Here is a 15,572-nt window from a genome sequence, read left to right as displayed (position 1 = left end):
ATAATAACATACAGTAAAAAATGAGGTGCAAGTTTGGTACACAAGTTTTAATTTATTTACATTTTCCATAAAAAAGGAATGCAGAAAAAATCCTGCTTTTAACTTCTTCCTCTGAGTTTACCATCCTTCTGTCTTCATCCCATTTTGCATGCCTTACACAATTATATCATTGGAACAATCAAATATTAAATCTGAATGAGGGTAAGGATTTATATCTTCCATTACAGCTCCCTTAATATTTTCATTTTCTGTCCCTTCGAACCAAGCATCATCTTTAAAGAGCTATGTTGTGGATGGGTTAAGGAATCAGTAAAGACATTGGGGCATAATCTGAGCAAAAGTATATTTTCTGTCTGGCCATTCCATCACCACAGAGCTGAAAAAGACAGGTTTGGGCTATGAATCAATGGAAATACGATCTGGATGTTTAACAGGGAAAAAAAAAAAATACAAAGCCTGATCTTGTCTCAGTAGATATGTTTCTTTCAGTAGGAGCCATAAGCCTCCAGCTGTCCTCTGGCTTCAATTTTATTTAAGTCAAAAAACAGTTTGAGAAATGTATGCTGATTGTAGTAATGACTGGTCAGAATGCCTTTAACCTGATTTTATGTGGGGGTTTATGCCCTCAAGAATTTTATTACAAATATAACGATGTCTGTGTATACCAACTCATAGTATAGGTGTGCGTTGCTGCCTTTTTTTGCAGCTGGTAGAGCTATATAGCTTCAAAAGTTTCCAGTGCAGGCTGAGTTTGAATCCTCCTTCAGTAACAGTGAAATTAGTGCATTTTTTGAACCTACCATTCACTGCTAATGGCCCACAGTTTCCTAAAGAACTAACAATGAGCTGATGGGTTTGGGGGAAAAGAAATTGTATTTAGAAAGCTTTGTTTAGAGAACTCTCTTTTTCAGGCCAAGTCAAATCAAACCTGCTATGAATAGCAAGAAGTTTGATGCAGGAGCTGGTTTGCTCTTTTATTTATAAAATGCTTGTTTCGGGGATGTTTCAAAACACAGATGTGAGACTGAGAATAATGTATACATGTTGTTTAACATTGGTTTAAATTTTTTTCTCGATTGCATAAGTTATATGACTAGTTTTCCCTTTAATTAACAGCTGTCATTTTTTTCTTTCACATATATTCTAGGTTATATCACAGCTGTATAAATCAATATAATAATGACATTATGTATGCATATTATTATTTAACCATTGCTCTCTAGGGCATAGTTATGTCAGTCATATTTTATAGAGAGTTTCTGTAGACTGTTATAATCACTACAATCTGTTCTGTGGAAAAACCCTGCAAATCAGTATTTTCTTGGTATTTCAAGGGTAGTAATGGTGGTGTATGTGTAAATAGTAACAGAATCTCTGAATAACATGGTCCTATAAGCATTGCAGGAAATAATGCATGAAGAATATGCAACTAGAACACTGAATAAATGAATAATCTTTATGGAAGATATTGCTAAGACTTTTTCAAGTCATCTAGCATGAGAGCCACCTGTGAATTTATGCCTGTAAATGCAAAAATATTAATATGCACAGGTGTGTTTTGAAAACCTGTCAAATGCACATTTTGTGCTGTCTTGAATTATTTTGTATGTATATTAAGTAGGCATCAAATTGTGCTTAAATCAAAGATAAGATTGCTGTTTTGGATGCCTTTTTCTGAGAACTGCCCAAAAAGGAGGATGAAATTGGAAGTTGTATGCAGTCACATTTCACCAATATACAATGATCTAAGCCTTAAAATATAGAAATCTTCTTTTGGATGATATCTAGTCAGAACGAACTCTCTAAATAATCCTTCTAGCAAAATTCTTTTATAAATCAGATACAATTTATGCTAACATTGATGTGATGAGCAACATTTTGTAGATCTCGTCTCAAATAATTTTCACCCACAATTTTTTCAGAGGCCCCAAACACAAAGAAGACATGAGACAAATAATCTTAGCATTTTTTGCCCCACTTCACATCATTATCTTAATCTATCAAGGCATTGTATGCTGAACATTGTGCCCAAGTTAGTTTAATTGCAGCAATAACTTGTGCTGACCTGTACCAGTAAAATCCTTTCCAGATCATGATATCATCTGTTAAGGCAGGTAATATAACCTAGAATATGTGTATAAGATTTTTTTTTTCTTTTTCTGTGTCCCCTGTTCTACTTAATAATTTTGTTGCTTTAATGCATTAAAAACTTACAGATTTTTTTTTTTTTCAAAACGTGTTGATACTAGCCAAACAAACGTTAGAACTTTCAGCCACAATTGTGTTTAATCACTAATTATCACAAGTTGTCTCATTATCCAACTTGTGGAAGCATGGCCAAACCACAACTAGAGAAAGAGGTAACCACCATTTTTTGCTTTTGCACATGATAGTTGCAGCTTTAGGGTAAACTGTGAGGAAAAAGTGAGGGTAAAATCTTGATCAGATAGTTCACTGGAAGAACAGTTTAAGGATTTCTAAGCATCAGATTTTCTTCCTGCATCTACAGTATTTATTTAGTGGGTTGACCACTACATATCAAATGCATGTTTTGTTTTCAGAAAGTTCAGACAGCACAACTGAGAATCTGTCCCTCCCAAATGCTTAGAATTAAGTATTTCATTCTGTAAGGTGCGCTAACAATAGTTACAGAAGGAACATTGCTAATGAGCAAATCCATAGTTATGTGCATTTGAGTTACACAGTGTTTTTTTAAATAAACGCATGAAGTACCAGATGTAGAAGATGCAATATGGGCTTTAAATTGTGAGTCATAACTGTGTAGACCATGGGGGTCTGAGAAGATTCCATGAAGAAGACATTCATGTCAGATTTTAACCACAGTTATATAAAAGTGAGAACAGCAATTGATAAAGTGTCAGGGATAGAGATGCCCAGTATAAAACTCTTTGGATGCTTCTTTCACAAGTTCCAGAAAGTGCTTGTGAAATCCAGAAATGCAAAATATAGAATAGATCCTGCCCACAACTTCTGGCAGCCTAGCCAGCATGGACATCAGTAGAGAGGATGTGTTGGAACATCAGCAGGAGAAAAAGAAAGGGAGACTATGTGGATGGAATGGAGAGGAATTGAGCAGCTGGAATTTAATACATTTCTCTAGGAAATGCTGATTATCAAATTATATTAAGGAATTGCCTCTCTTACTTGGAAGACAATTTGTCTTGATAAGCCCTTTTAAAGAGAGCATGTTAAAAGCATGAAGGAACTGAACCATAAAGAAAGCATACTGTATGTGAGTGAATGTATGTATTACTTAATATGGCACCAGTGTGTTCAGTCTTTATTATTATCTCAAAACCTTTTTTCTCTCTCTCCATTTGCCATAAGAAATATCCTCAGAATCCTAAGAGAATGGGGCTCTAATTGTAGATACTCAGCAATGAAAACAATAAGTGATTCAGCTTTGCATCCTGCCACAGTAGCTAAGTTTTCTTCAACAGTACTTTCTTAAGGCTCCTTCCAAATATTCAGGGTGTTTCTGAGCTGTTCATATAAGGCCCTAAGATGAGTCATAAAAACATAATAAGGATGTTTCCAGGATGCCGGGATTTTAATAAAATTCAGGGTGAATCCTGCTCACTTCTTCCATCCAGATCAAGTGTTCCATTTCAGATTCTCACAACACAAAGCTATTTCATATAGGTCTGTTGCTGCTATCAATTATATAAATGTTTTTTTTGGTGTTTATTATAAAATGAAAGGGCTGATGAGAATGTTTGGTATAGACACAGAGCTGCCAACTTAAATGTTGAAAAGCGATGGTTGTCAGCAATGAGCTTTAGTTACTTCCCTTAGGATAATTCCACACATCACACTGACAGGACATTTCTGCTGATGCTCAGTCTAAATATTAATGTGCTGCCCTTACTTCTTGTCATACCTCCCTCTGATACTCTACATTACTCCTGGGTGCCTATACCTTTTGAATACATGCGCAGCCACTGTTTTCCATTCTCATGACTTTATTCCTTTGTTGATCAAAATACTTGGCCTTCTGTTCTGGGGGGAAGGTCCAAAAGATTCAATATTTGCAAAACCGAGTGTTTTCAAAGCTGGGTCTAGAACATTTGTTGTCTGACAGCCAGCAAATGTCCACACCCAAAACTCCTGTGCCTCCTGTTTTCCAAAGAACGAACAGAACATAACATAGCAAGGAAATTGGTTAAAGGTTATAAAAATAGGTAGAAAGTAACCTCATCTTTTTACCTTAATTTTTGAATAAAATACAGTACTATACAACTCTTTGGTATATCTTAATTAGTTTTCCCAATTCAAAGATAAAAGTTGGAATAACCATGACAAGCGTGGATCCTTGAATATATACACTTTTTTCATTATCAAACATTGCATCTGCGTGCCCTTCTATGTTCCATATTTGTAAAAACTCATGTCTTAAAGATGACTATCTTTGGATGTGTGTAGTTGCATAAATCAGTAAATTGTTTATTTTATCAGTGGGAGTTCACTCAGGACGTTGAGGAGCTATTGCCTCCTAATTAGTTCCCCAGATTCCTCTTACAAAAAAAAAAAAAAAACACCAAAACTTAGGCTTCAAGGAGCCTGTTTGGGGTCATTATTTTCTTGATAAAAGTACTCACCATCACTCCAGATTTCCCAGAAGGGAGACTGCAGGGTAGAAGAATGTTGTGTTGCACGTTATATTCCATGATTGGTTCAAATTACTCAATTTACCCAGTATTTAAAAAAAAAAAATCCTAAATCATCAGTCAGCCACATCCTACTTCCAGTGCTGATGCCAGACAGTCATTTTCCCTTGGAGCATCATTGAACATGAGCTCTCCTCAGCTTGTTGCATACTTTGATGAACTGGATGGCTGCAGGGACTGTACTGAGATTTGAGACATTTCATTTGAGATGTTGCTAGTTGTTTCCATTGCAGATAGCTCTGTAGGAAAGGAGTGGACAACACTGATTTTACTCATACTAGGCATAGATTATCGATCTGTAAAATATACCATCATATTTTACCAAACCACTCTGAGATGTCATCTTGTCATATAGGTATGCTAATGCAAGGTGCTTTATCTTGTCTAGCCTTTGAAAGGGAACCTACAACCAAACCTGAGATAATGCTGAAAGAGGTTGTAATTTATTTAGTATGTACTAATGAGACAAGCACCACTGTTTTGGTCTTTAGATCAACAAATACTTCCTCAAAAAGAAAGTATATCCTTCATTTTAGACTCAAATTTTAGCTCCATCTTGTGTAAATGTGTTCATTTTCACCTGTCACAAAACCTTTCACTCTGTGTATCTTGAGATTATTACATTGTGCTCATTCTTTGATAATTGCTCACCTCTACTATTCAGCATTGTCAAGCACAGCTTTGTGTTTTCATTTATTCTGCAGGTGCTGAACTCAAACTAACAGAGTTGTAGGCTGCTTGAAACAATGGGCTTTGGTTCCCACAGCCTAAATCCCACCTAAATCCCAGTGTTTCCTTTTGGCCTTCAGGGACACCAAGACAGTTGGGTAGACCGGGTGCTGCAAGTTAAGTAGAATTACAGATGTGAGACACTGGACTGTAGCGGGTATATTCAAATGCTTCTACAGATATAGTCTTATTCACATCTGTGCCAGCCTTGCTGCAAAATATTTGCAAAACAAAAGGCTGTCAAGTGCTGTAAAGCTGACTGCACAGCAGCAGCGCCCATCACACAGTCCTATCACCCAGGACTGTTTAACCCATGGGTGGTTGTGGAAGGAGGCAAACACCTCCTTGAGATAATTCCCCCTTTAACAAGGGCTGCTGCAACATCCCCTTTGCAAACAAATGTCTCTTAGCCCCTATTCAATTTACATCATCTTGGAAAGCTAATATTCCCAGTGTTGGGGAAATATTTTTGGTTTATTTCAGTGGAAGTTTGTTTGACTTGAGGCCTGATTAAAGGTCTGAAGATATAATAGAAATAAACTTTTATATTGATAGAAGATGCACCTTTTTTTAATACTGTGATTATGAAAAATATCTTACAGACATGTCTCTTAACATTTGCAATCATAAGATATGTGAGCTTGCAAGCCTTTCTTGCAGTCTCTGAATTGCATGTGTACAACACAAGCCCTGCATCGCTATAAACACTGAGAACAGTTGTGAATAAAGAAAACGAGAAGCTGAGAAAAACAGACGCGGTGCAATTTGTAAATATTATTTAGTATTGAACTGCAGCCATAATGTAACATTAGATGCCTTACTATCTTTGCCCACCTCTAGAAGCAAGCTGAAGCCGCAGCGGTGGCCAGCTCAGGCGTGTAGGAAACGCAGCCACACTGACTGCACCCTCTTCTGGTCGATGTACAGACCACAGATGGGTTTGACTGCTTTTTTTTATTTCTCAGCTGTAGGAATAGTTTCTCAGCCTGGAATAAGAATATTTGCCAGCAAAAAATTTATAGCATCATTATTAAAAGTAATAGGAAATTTGGGTGTCCTATTCAGAAAGTGAAAGGTCTGAGAAACAGAAAACTAATGAATTCTTTCGTCTTGCTGGAGAAACTATTTGTTGAGAACCACTGTGCTCACTTTCTATGGCAAGGGAATGCCAAAGTTTGCCACACAGAAAGAGATTACGCTGTATTGTGCTTATTCTGAACGCTAGACACATTGTTCATTAAGTTCTGCAAATGCCAGATGTGGAAAAAAAAATAGTATTCTGTTACCAAGACCTTCTAGAAATTTGAAAATTAAAATTCAAAGTCATGTCTTTCTGGGTGTGGGATTCAGTTTTGCCACAGATAGGTATTATAAAGTATTTGTATAGATTTAACTTTCAGATGGTACTAGCAGATCTTGTATAAACAACAACTGAGATTTCAAAGTCCATGTAGAGTGCATATTATAACATGACCGTAGCATATAGAGGATAATATATTCTCCTGGGTTATGACATCAATTAAATAATAGGCTTCTAGGATGCTGTAGTTTCTCTATTGCCATTTCCTTCTCTTTTCTTTTTTTCTTTTTCTCCTTTGTCTGCCTACAAAGATGCCAGCTAAGGCTTCCTGAGGTTGTATTTTTCTGTCACACACAGGTATTTTGTATAGAATAGAGGTGCTGGTTTTGTCTCCAGTTTTCCAGTGGAACTTGTCAGCCAGGTAGTGTAGATCTGGTACTATCATGTGTCCATGTGCAGCCAGAGACACAAAAGCACATGATCTAACATGCACCCATTACACAGCTAGAATGAAAAATGTTGTTATTGTTACTCTGCTATTAAATCACTAGAAGAACTAGATTTTACAGGAATGATATTAATGGACTATAAATAATGGCTTGGTTATACTGCAGTGAGATTTTCGGAAATCACAAGTGATTTGATCTGCCTTCAGTTTACTTTCTTAAAAGTTAACTGTATTTTTAAAAGGATTAATGCCCCCCCATCACCTGCTAAAGATGACATTTCTTCAGGTCCCTCAGTTTAGGGCCTCGCTAGGTGTCTCTGCTTTGGAAATTCTTGGCAATTTCTGTACTCTCTGCTTTGTCTGCGTGTTCTTGCCTGTACAGGTCTGTTTTGTGTGGTTTGTCTTTGCACAGTGAATCAGATTTCCAGACATCACAAGCTTCAAGACATGCTAAGATAAGCAGGTGAATGTATTGAAGTTTGTACAATGGTATTTTTGTATTGATCCTATCTCCTGGATTTCCCATCACTATTGAGGCTGATTAATGCCTACAGAATACAGGAAAGTTTCTTTTATAAAGTGTTTTTCTGTTGGTTCATTATTTTCTAATGCTTATTATAGCAGAATTTCATAAACACGTTATATGGACTCCTCCACAAAAACAGTTTGTCTCACACAACTCTCTCCGGTGCCTGGCTTCTTTCAGAGGTCTATCAATGCCCCGTAGCAACACGGACCCGCCGCTGCACCTGCAAACGACTGCGCCTGTTGGTGCCAAACAGCTGGGGCTGGCAGAGGCGGCAGCGGCCGGGCAGTGCCAGAGCCGGGCTGCTCCGCACAGCCCTGCTCTGCCAGCTGCTCCAGCACTGCCTCTTGACCTCCCTCTCCTCCCCTGCTTGGGAATCCCTGGCCTCCTTCCTCCTCCTCCTCCTCCTCCTTGGTATGGGAAGATTGTCTCTGCCCTAGTGATAGAAAAATCAGAATGGATTAGATAGAGTTAAAAATAGGAAAGATAAAATAGTTTGCTCAAGGTCTCCAGCCGGTCGCTGGCAAAGCCAGAACAGGGGTCTGCCCCTGACTCCCAGGCCCAGCACCCAAACTGAGGACCACATCAGCCTCCTTCAAATGCAGCTCACAGAAACTAGGATGAAAGTGGTTTACTCCTTTTTAAGACCGTTTTCAAATTGCATCTTTTGCAGATATTTTTCAGTTGTCAGGAATTAACTGGGACTGCATGAGTTTTAATTAATGGATCATGTTATCTGGTGCATCTGAAAAGAAATTTTAAGAAACATCTTTGGCTCTTTTGGCCAGTAGCCATAATGACAGCCAGGCTAATTATATCGGTCACCAAATTATCAGTGCAGTCGTAACTGGAGGCAAACAGACGTCAGGAGAAGATGGTAGTAAAATCATGATGTATTTCACACTCATCTTATTACTGACTGATTTAAATAAGGACCCAGAGTGCTTTATCAGTACTGAGAGAGTGTCAAGGTTTCAGCCAGTCTTAATTCACAGAAGTTGAGGCTTTCCTTGCTTAGGTAAACTGGCTGGTGAAAAAGTAAAAGGTATTCCTCAGTAAATGCATGCGGAAAACAATGTACTATTTTTACCTGCAAATGCTCACAATCCAGTCTACATGTTCATTTTTCTGCTGAGGTTGAGCATTAGGAAACAACCAAAATTCTCTGATGAGGTTCCTCTGACTTCCATTTCATTACATCAGAGGTGAAGTTGGCCTATAGTTCTCTGTCATTTGCTTACTGGGTCTAAAAGAATAGAAACTGCATGTAATCTGACTTAGCACATCACCTTCTGCAGGGAATGTCCCCATATGCTTTAAAATTCAGTATGTCAGAAGTAGTATACAGTATGTACCCTTTTCAACTATAAGTTTAAATTAATTTAAAAACTATAAATACACTAGAAATAATGTAAACAGAAAACTCTTTGTATAAATGCTTTTCGTAAATTAAAAAAAAAAGTCTAGCCCCATACTTTCCTGTATTTGGTCACTGAAAACCAAGGTACTGGTAGATTCTGACTTCAAGGAATAACTGAAATTTTGGGAAGGAACAAAGTCATAAAACTCTTCTGGACTAAAAGTATTCACAGCCATATAAACAAGGAAATGGATTTTATAATTAATTCAGAGTTCCCTGGCAAGCACAGTGCTGTAATGTGTTGTAATCTACTGATTAAGTTCCAGTAAGAGCACTGGCAATGGCTTTCTTTAGCAATATCAGTCCTCTAACAGCACCCAAAAGAACCTGAAATTCTGAATCTCAGAACAACCATAGGTGGACTGTGCTCATCTGAGCAGCTAGTCAAGATGGGGCAACATTTAGAGAGGGCTGAGTTTGTAGGAACAGGTTTTGTGTCATACTTGGGTCCTGCTTGCTTCCTCTTCCCGTGTCCTCAAGCGTTGTGTTTTGGAAACACAGTACTTTAAAGAAAATCGCCTTTAAGAAGTATAGGCTGAATGGGCATTTGAAACCTTCCAGCAAAGCTTTTAATCCAGTAGGATTCTACTTCACAGAATGCTTTGCCATCTATCAGACCATTGGTCATGGCTGTTAGTTAAATGAAAATGCAAAATAAATCTACAGTGCAGATACAACATAGCCAATTAAATATTCCAGTACAAGGTGCTAATGATAAAAAGTGAATGTCACCGAGGACAACCTGTGTGATGTCAGAATACAAATCCTACCAGATGACAAAATGTACAATTCTCATCATGGGCCAGGAGGAAGAGAACCACTGACCCTGACCACTGAAGTCAGGCATTGCAGAGGAGGCGGCGGGGAGGATATACGGGGCGTGGGTACAGGCTTGGGGACTTTTTTAGAGGAGAGTGAATGCAGTTAGAATTGAAACTCTTAGACTATGTGCATTTTGTTTTCTTGACTCCTGATATGTGAAAGTCTGGCCATTCCTGAGCGATAGAGTGTTTTTGTCATACAAGCAAAGCATCATATTTTTTAAAATGTGGTTATTTTAATATGAAAGAACAATATTAAAGAAAGAAAATGATAAGCAAGGAACGATGAGTGTTTTAAGTGAATGAAGGACTGTCAGTCCCCTGTATCTTTGTGAAGAGCTTTAATGGCTACGCTGTGAAGAGGGATAGCCTCCGTAAGTGGCTCTCTTCTTGGCAAGGTTAAACCAAATGAATGGCAATAACTGAGCGGTTACAGTTAACTAAAGCAGCTTATAGACAGGCATTATAATTTCATTAAAGATTTGGCAATCGGGCAATCTAGAGAGTATAAACAGACAGAGGTGAGTAATCTTAAATAAGTTTCATGAAATCAAAGAAAATATTTAATGAAGTTAGATGCAAGGAACAATTTAATGAGCTATGTTGAGACAAGCAAATTAATGAATATTTAGAATCTTATATATATAAACAATTCCACCTTTTCTACCTATTAGAAAGGTTAATCTTTTTTCTTGAGAAATACAGCCTGATAAAATCTATACTTGAAAGAAAAATGTATTACTATCTTAAGTTATATCTTTCAATAGCTCATGAAACTTGTGTCACATAAAAAAACTTTCTTACTCTTAATGCTTCAGGTGCGTACCTTATATACTTCAGATGTGTATTTTAGCTTGGATTGCTAATTGGTAGCTTCTTTCTTTTTAGATTTTAGTTGTATGTTTTGATCTTTGTAGAAGTTAGGTGCTTAGGTGAGGGTTGTATGACGGGCTTCATGTTCTTAAAATGGAGAAAATGGAGCAGAGTTGAATTTTAGAATATTGTGGGATGCTGGACTTTGACATTTCCATGGATTTTCAGTCCATGGAAATTTATCCCTCTTTCTTTCCATTATTTTAATAAATGCAGATAGCACATCCCTGTCAAGACTCAGCTGAATTAAATATTAACTAATACCATCCTTTAAACCAGTTTTGCATTCCTTAGAGTTTAATAAAATTGTAGTTTCTTGGCATGCAGCATATTAAAACTTATTTAACAAAGTTCTAATTGACTACAAGCTCTTCTCCCCTTCTTTCAAATGAGTCCAAATGCTTTTTATACATATGTATTTATGTATGTGCATACATATGTGTATGTTTGTATCAATAAATGTGTGTATAGGCCACCTAGGTCTTTAAAGCAAGGACATGCTGGATGTAGACTGAATCGGTGTCAGAAACTATACAAGTAATACAGTAGTATCGGGCCTTAGGCAGTGTTATTACCACATTTATGTTCAGGCACACCTATTACTATCACATCTCAGTATAGAGAGATTAGTCTTGTACTTTGTTCTCCCAACCTTGTATCTCTTCCTAGACCTGACCAACTCTTTCTGGAGCTGAAGACAAATCTTCTTGCTCCCCGTGAGCCAGTACTCCTCTTTCCCCAGCAATATTTTGGATGAGAGGAGAGCTGTTGTGCTACTGAGGTGCCTGGAGGGAAGAAGTAAGGAGAAATGTTGAAGCATGGACGAGGGGAGTAGAGTGACAGGCAGTGGGAAAGTTCTAGAAAGGGATGCCAACCTTGGGGACAGGCCAGAGCAAAAGTGATGCTATGTATGAACTCATATCATGTATCACTGCTGTGAGAGGGAGTTAAAGAAAAACTTAATGTGCTCAAACAACAACTTTGTGCCATTTCTGCACAAGTGAAGGTGGGTTAGGATCAGGTAGAGGCTTGATGGCCAAAGGTGGGATTGAAGCAAATTGAATGGAAATTATCAGCTCCTGCCCAAAAAAGACTATGGTAAAGGAATAAACAGGTAGATTTTTTTTTTTTATTTCTCATTGTTAGTAGGGGACGATATGCTTAAATGATACTTGGAGCACTCCAATGGGGCGTTCACATGATGGCTCAGGGAACCTGGGGAAGATACATACATCCTCCTTGAAGGAGTGAGAGCAAAACCTTACACACCTGGATTCCAGTGGCTCATCAAGGGTGCAGTTATTTTGTCACCATTACTTCTTACTTTTCAGTGCAAAGAACAACCCATAGATAAAACTACTCCAGGCTTTGGTGTGGATGAAGAATGGCAGAACAGCTCATTTGGTATTGCCCTCTTTGGAGATAGTTTTTAAGCTGTTGGTTGATCTGTGGCTGGTGGCAAGTGATTGATATTCATATGCACATTTTCTTTCTAGTTTTGAAACCTGTTTCCCCTGTAGTGTTCCCTGAGAATAACATAACGTGCATAGGATTGCTCTGTCAGCAAAGACTGTGTTCTGCCTTTTCCTCCCATATCTGAGAGCCATATGCTTTCAGTGGCAGTGAAAGAGTTAAATTTTAGAGTACTGAAGGATGCTGGACTTCGAAAATTAATCATGGACTATAATAATGATTGACACTTACCAGGTGAAAAATGTGCCCAGGACACAATTATTCCAGTACACAGAAATGTCACAGGATAAACTGCTGCTGTGTCCTGTCATTCCTGCCATGGACATTTAGATATAGATCCTCAGTGGGACTCGGAGACATAAATAGCCTGGCGTGGCTGGGACTGGCCTTCGCTCCGCTGGGATGTGCTCTCAGGTGAGGGGTGTAAAAGCTTATCAAATTATCGGGCACCTCCAGACCTTGCCTGGGGCTAAATGCTTGGAAACATGAGTGGGTGTGCTGTGCTTGATTAGCGTCAATATTTTAAACCGAGGTGGATTGTTAACGCAACAAAATACAGATTTTTAACACAATGTGAAGGGAAGTCTCTCCTAAAATAACGGGAGATGTTAATGAGTTCTCTACAAGAGGCTTAACTCAGGATGCTTATAATCTTTTAGCCTGTGATTGTGGCCATTCTTAAAAAAAATGAATAGACCTTTCAGAATTCAAAGGACTATTTTCCTTTCCCTTCTGATCTGGCCTTCCTTTCTCCCCACATACCCCAAGTTGTCAACTTTCATTCTCTTCTGTGATCCCAGAAAACATGAAGGCCAGGATCAGAGAATACTTTCTTCTCAATTAAAAATAGAAAGTAGGCAATGAAAAATAATTAAAAGATTTCAAGAAACAGCAGGGAAAAAAAAGTCACATGTATCTTGTGTGCAGACAGTGACAGTCTAAGTAAGAAAGATCATGGTTTCTTACTAAATTATACCCGTGTGAAATATTTGCGTATTGCACACAGGTATAATTTAGTAAGCGGCAACAGCCTGCACGCAGGCAGGTGTATACAGCTTTTTTTATCCCATACTGGCAACGCTTCATACCCCCTGTCTACACAAGGGTGCATGTGCTTCATGCGGCTGCATGTAGCCACCGGAGGGGCACCCCCAAACCTGCTTTCCTGCCGTGGCACCTCCCTCTATGGCTCCAGGAGGGTCCCCCGGAGGTAGGGTCTGGCCGGGGCCGGGGCGGTGCGGTGCGGAGCGGGGCCGGGGCGGTGCGGAGCGGGGCCGGGGCTGCCCGCGCTGTTCGCCGCGCCGCCGCTGGGGGTATCTTTGTACCATTTTTCATCCAGCAGCAATTTGGAGTGGGAACGTGTAATAGGGGAAAAAGCAGGGTTCTCGGCGGTTTTAGCGAGCCGTGCATCCAGGAGCCAAAAAAGATTAACACCCCCCCATACCCTCCCGCACACACGCTCGCAGCCCTCGGGGCACCGTCGCGGCTCCGAGATCACCCGCCGGACATCAAGCGAAAGGGATACGTCTGGAGGGCAATTTCGGATCGGGGGAGATCTATTGGATTAGTAGGATTATCTGCTTGCAGACGGAGAGAAGTAGCGTTTGATCATTTCTATTGCTTGCCTGATGGTCGGATTTAAATGGAGGTGGCTCGGCGCGGATGAGGCTGAATTCCGGATGGGGATTTCCAGCCCCCCCTCCCCTCGCCCCGATCCGAGGAAAGGGGAGAAAAATATATAAAAATCGATATAATTCGGAAGCGTCCGGGGCACGACTGAGAAACCTCCAGCCCACAGCGGCTGGGAGGGAGCCGGAGGAGGCGAATCCAGCGAATTACAGTTTCAGCTGCGATTGCAGAAAAGCGGCCGTGAACTGGTAAATACTTTGATGCTCCCGGCGTGCGGGGCGAGCCCGAGCCGGGATGGAGGGGGGCGGCCGGGCCGGGTTCAGCACCCCCGGCCCCGGGCAGGGCAGGGCGGCTGCGGGGCCGGGGCGCGGGGCTGAGCCCGGGGGCGCTTTGCGGTGCCGGTTTACGAGCCGCGCGTGTGTGTCCGCGGGTAGGGAGATGGCATTTAAGCTGCCGCAACTCGCCCGCGGAGCGGGGCTGGGGTGCGGGGCTGCGCGGCTGCGGCGGCGAGCCCGAGCGGTGCCTCGGGGGAGCTGCGCGGAGGCAGGAACCGCCGCGGGGGTGGGGGGGTAGGGTACGTGCAGGCAGATTTACACGCACACGCACCCCCCGCATCCGCCGCGAGCGCCGTCCGCCCGCCGGCTCCTGCCCCCGCCGCCGCCCCAGCGAACTTTTCCTCCCCCGCGCCCCCCGGGAAGGCCGGGGCTGCAGCTCGCCTTTGGCCCGGGCACGGGGCTGCTCTGGGCGCCCCGCAGCCCCGAGCTGCGCGGCCCGTGCCTCCGTACGGTGCCGTGCCTCCCCCTAGGCTGCCATGCCTGACGGAGGGATGATTTTTTTTTTTTTTTTTTTCCCCTTCTTCAGACATCTTCTCGCTTAGGTGTTAAGCACTGGTTTTTCTCCCGCCCCCCGCGTTCCTCTTCTCCTGACGGTCGCACTAGAGCCTCATCTTTACTTGCTGAAGGAAAATCAATTTTCAACAGGTTTAATTAAAATTAATCAGTCAAATTACTTAATATTAATTGACTCATAATTAAAGCCAGAAAGTTACCTTGGAATCAGGAGAGAGGATATTATCTCGAATCATTTTAAGGATGCATATGGCTTCAGAGCAATTACATTAAAATGATTGTTCAAATAAAACAAAACAGAGCTTGATTAAAGTGTTGCGTTCTTGCTGCTGCAAGTGACACAATCTGGACAAGCTATTTTCTTCTGCAAATTTGCTGACCTCTTTAAGGAATATCATTTTAGTTTGACGCTGGTTTTGCTTTCTGGAAGGCTGGTTTGTTTTAGCTCTAACAACTATGGCATTAAAAATCCACTGTATAAAATGGAAATATATCTTATAGAAGCTATAAATATCAAAGTGAATGTTTTTAGCACATTTGGATGTTCTGTGAATTTGAAATGAAGCAGGTTTTTTTTTTTTTCCCAGCATAAGTGTAAGAAATTGTTTTAGGAAATATTCTTTCCAGTACTGCCATTCACTGTGGCAATATTTGCATTTATCCAGAGCCTTAGTGGGACCAGACTGTACTGGTAAATTCACAGAGATAATTCATATCTGAAACCATGTATTTGTGACAATACTCAAAATAACTTTTTCATGCTCCCTTAAGACCTAGGTTGTTTTTTCAGTTTGTTTGTTTTTTACAGTAGCAGCAT

General features: G+C 40.4%; 1 protein-coding gene across 7 annotated transcripts in view; it reads left to right on the top strand.

Moving 5' to 3' along the window:
* NLGN1 (neuroligin 1) overlaps positions 1 to 15,572 on the top strand; it is a 407,139-nt gene that overhangs the window by 59,861 nt on the left and 331,706 nt on the right. For 2 of the 7 annotated variants that reach the window (XM_076341356.1, XM_076341351.1), the window contains exon 1: positions 13,655 to 14,155. The exons of the other annotated variants lie outside the window; for them this stretch is intronic. The gene's annotated coding sequence lies outside the window, so the exon portion shown is untranslated. Of the gene's footprint in view, positions 1 to 13,654; positions 14,156 to 15,572 lie in introns of those variants that run through there. 7 annotated transcript variants of the gene reach the window in all.

This window comes from Aptenodytes patagonicus, chromosome 6, assembly GCF_965638725.1.
Source record: "Aptenodytes patagonicus chromosome 6, bAptPat1.pri.cur, whole genome shotgun sequence".
NCBI classification, from domain to species: Eukaryota; Metazoa; Chordata; class Aves; order Sphenisciformes; family Spheniscidae; genus Aptenodytes; species Aptenodytes patagonicus.
Note: the sequence above shows the minus strand (reverse complement) of the source record. Positions and strands in the feature narration are given on the sequence as shown.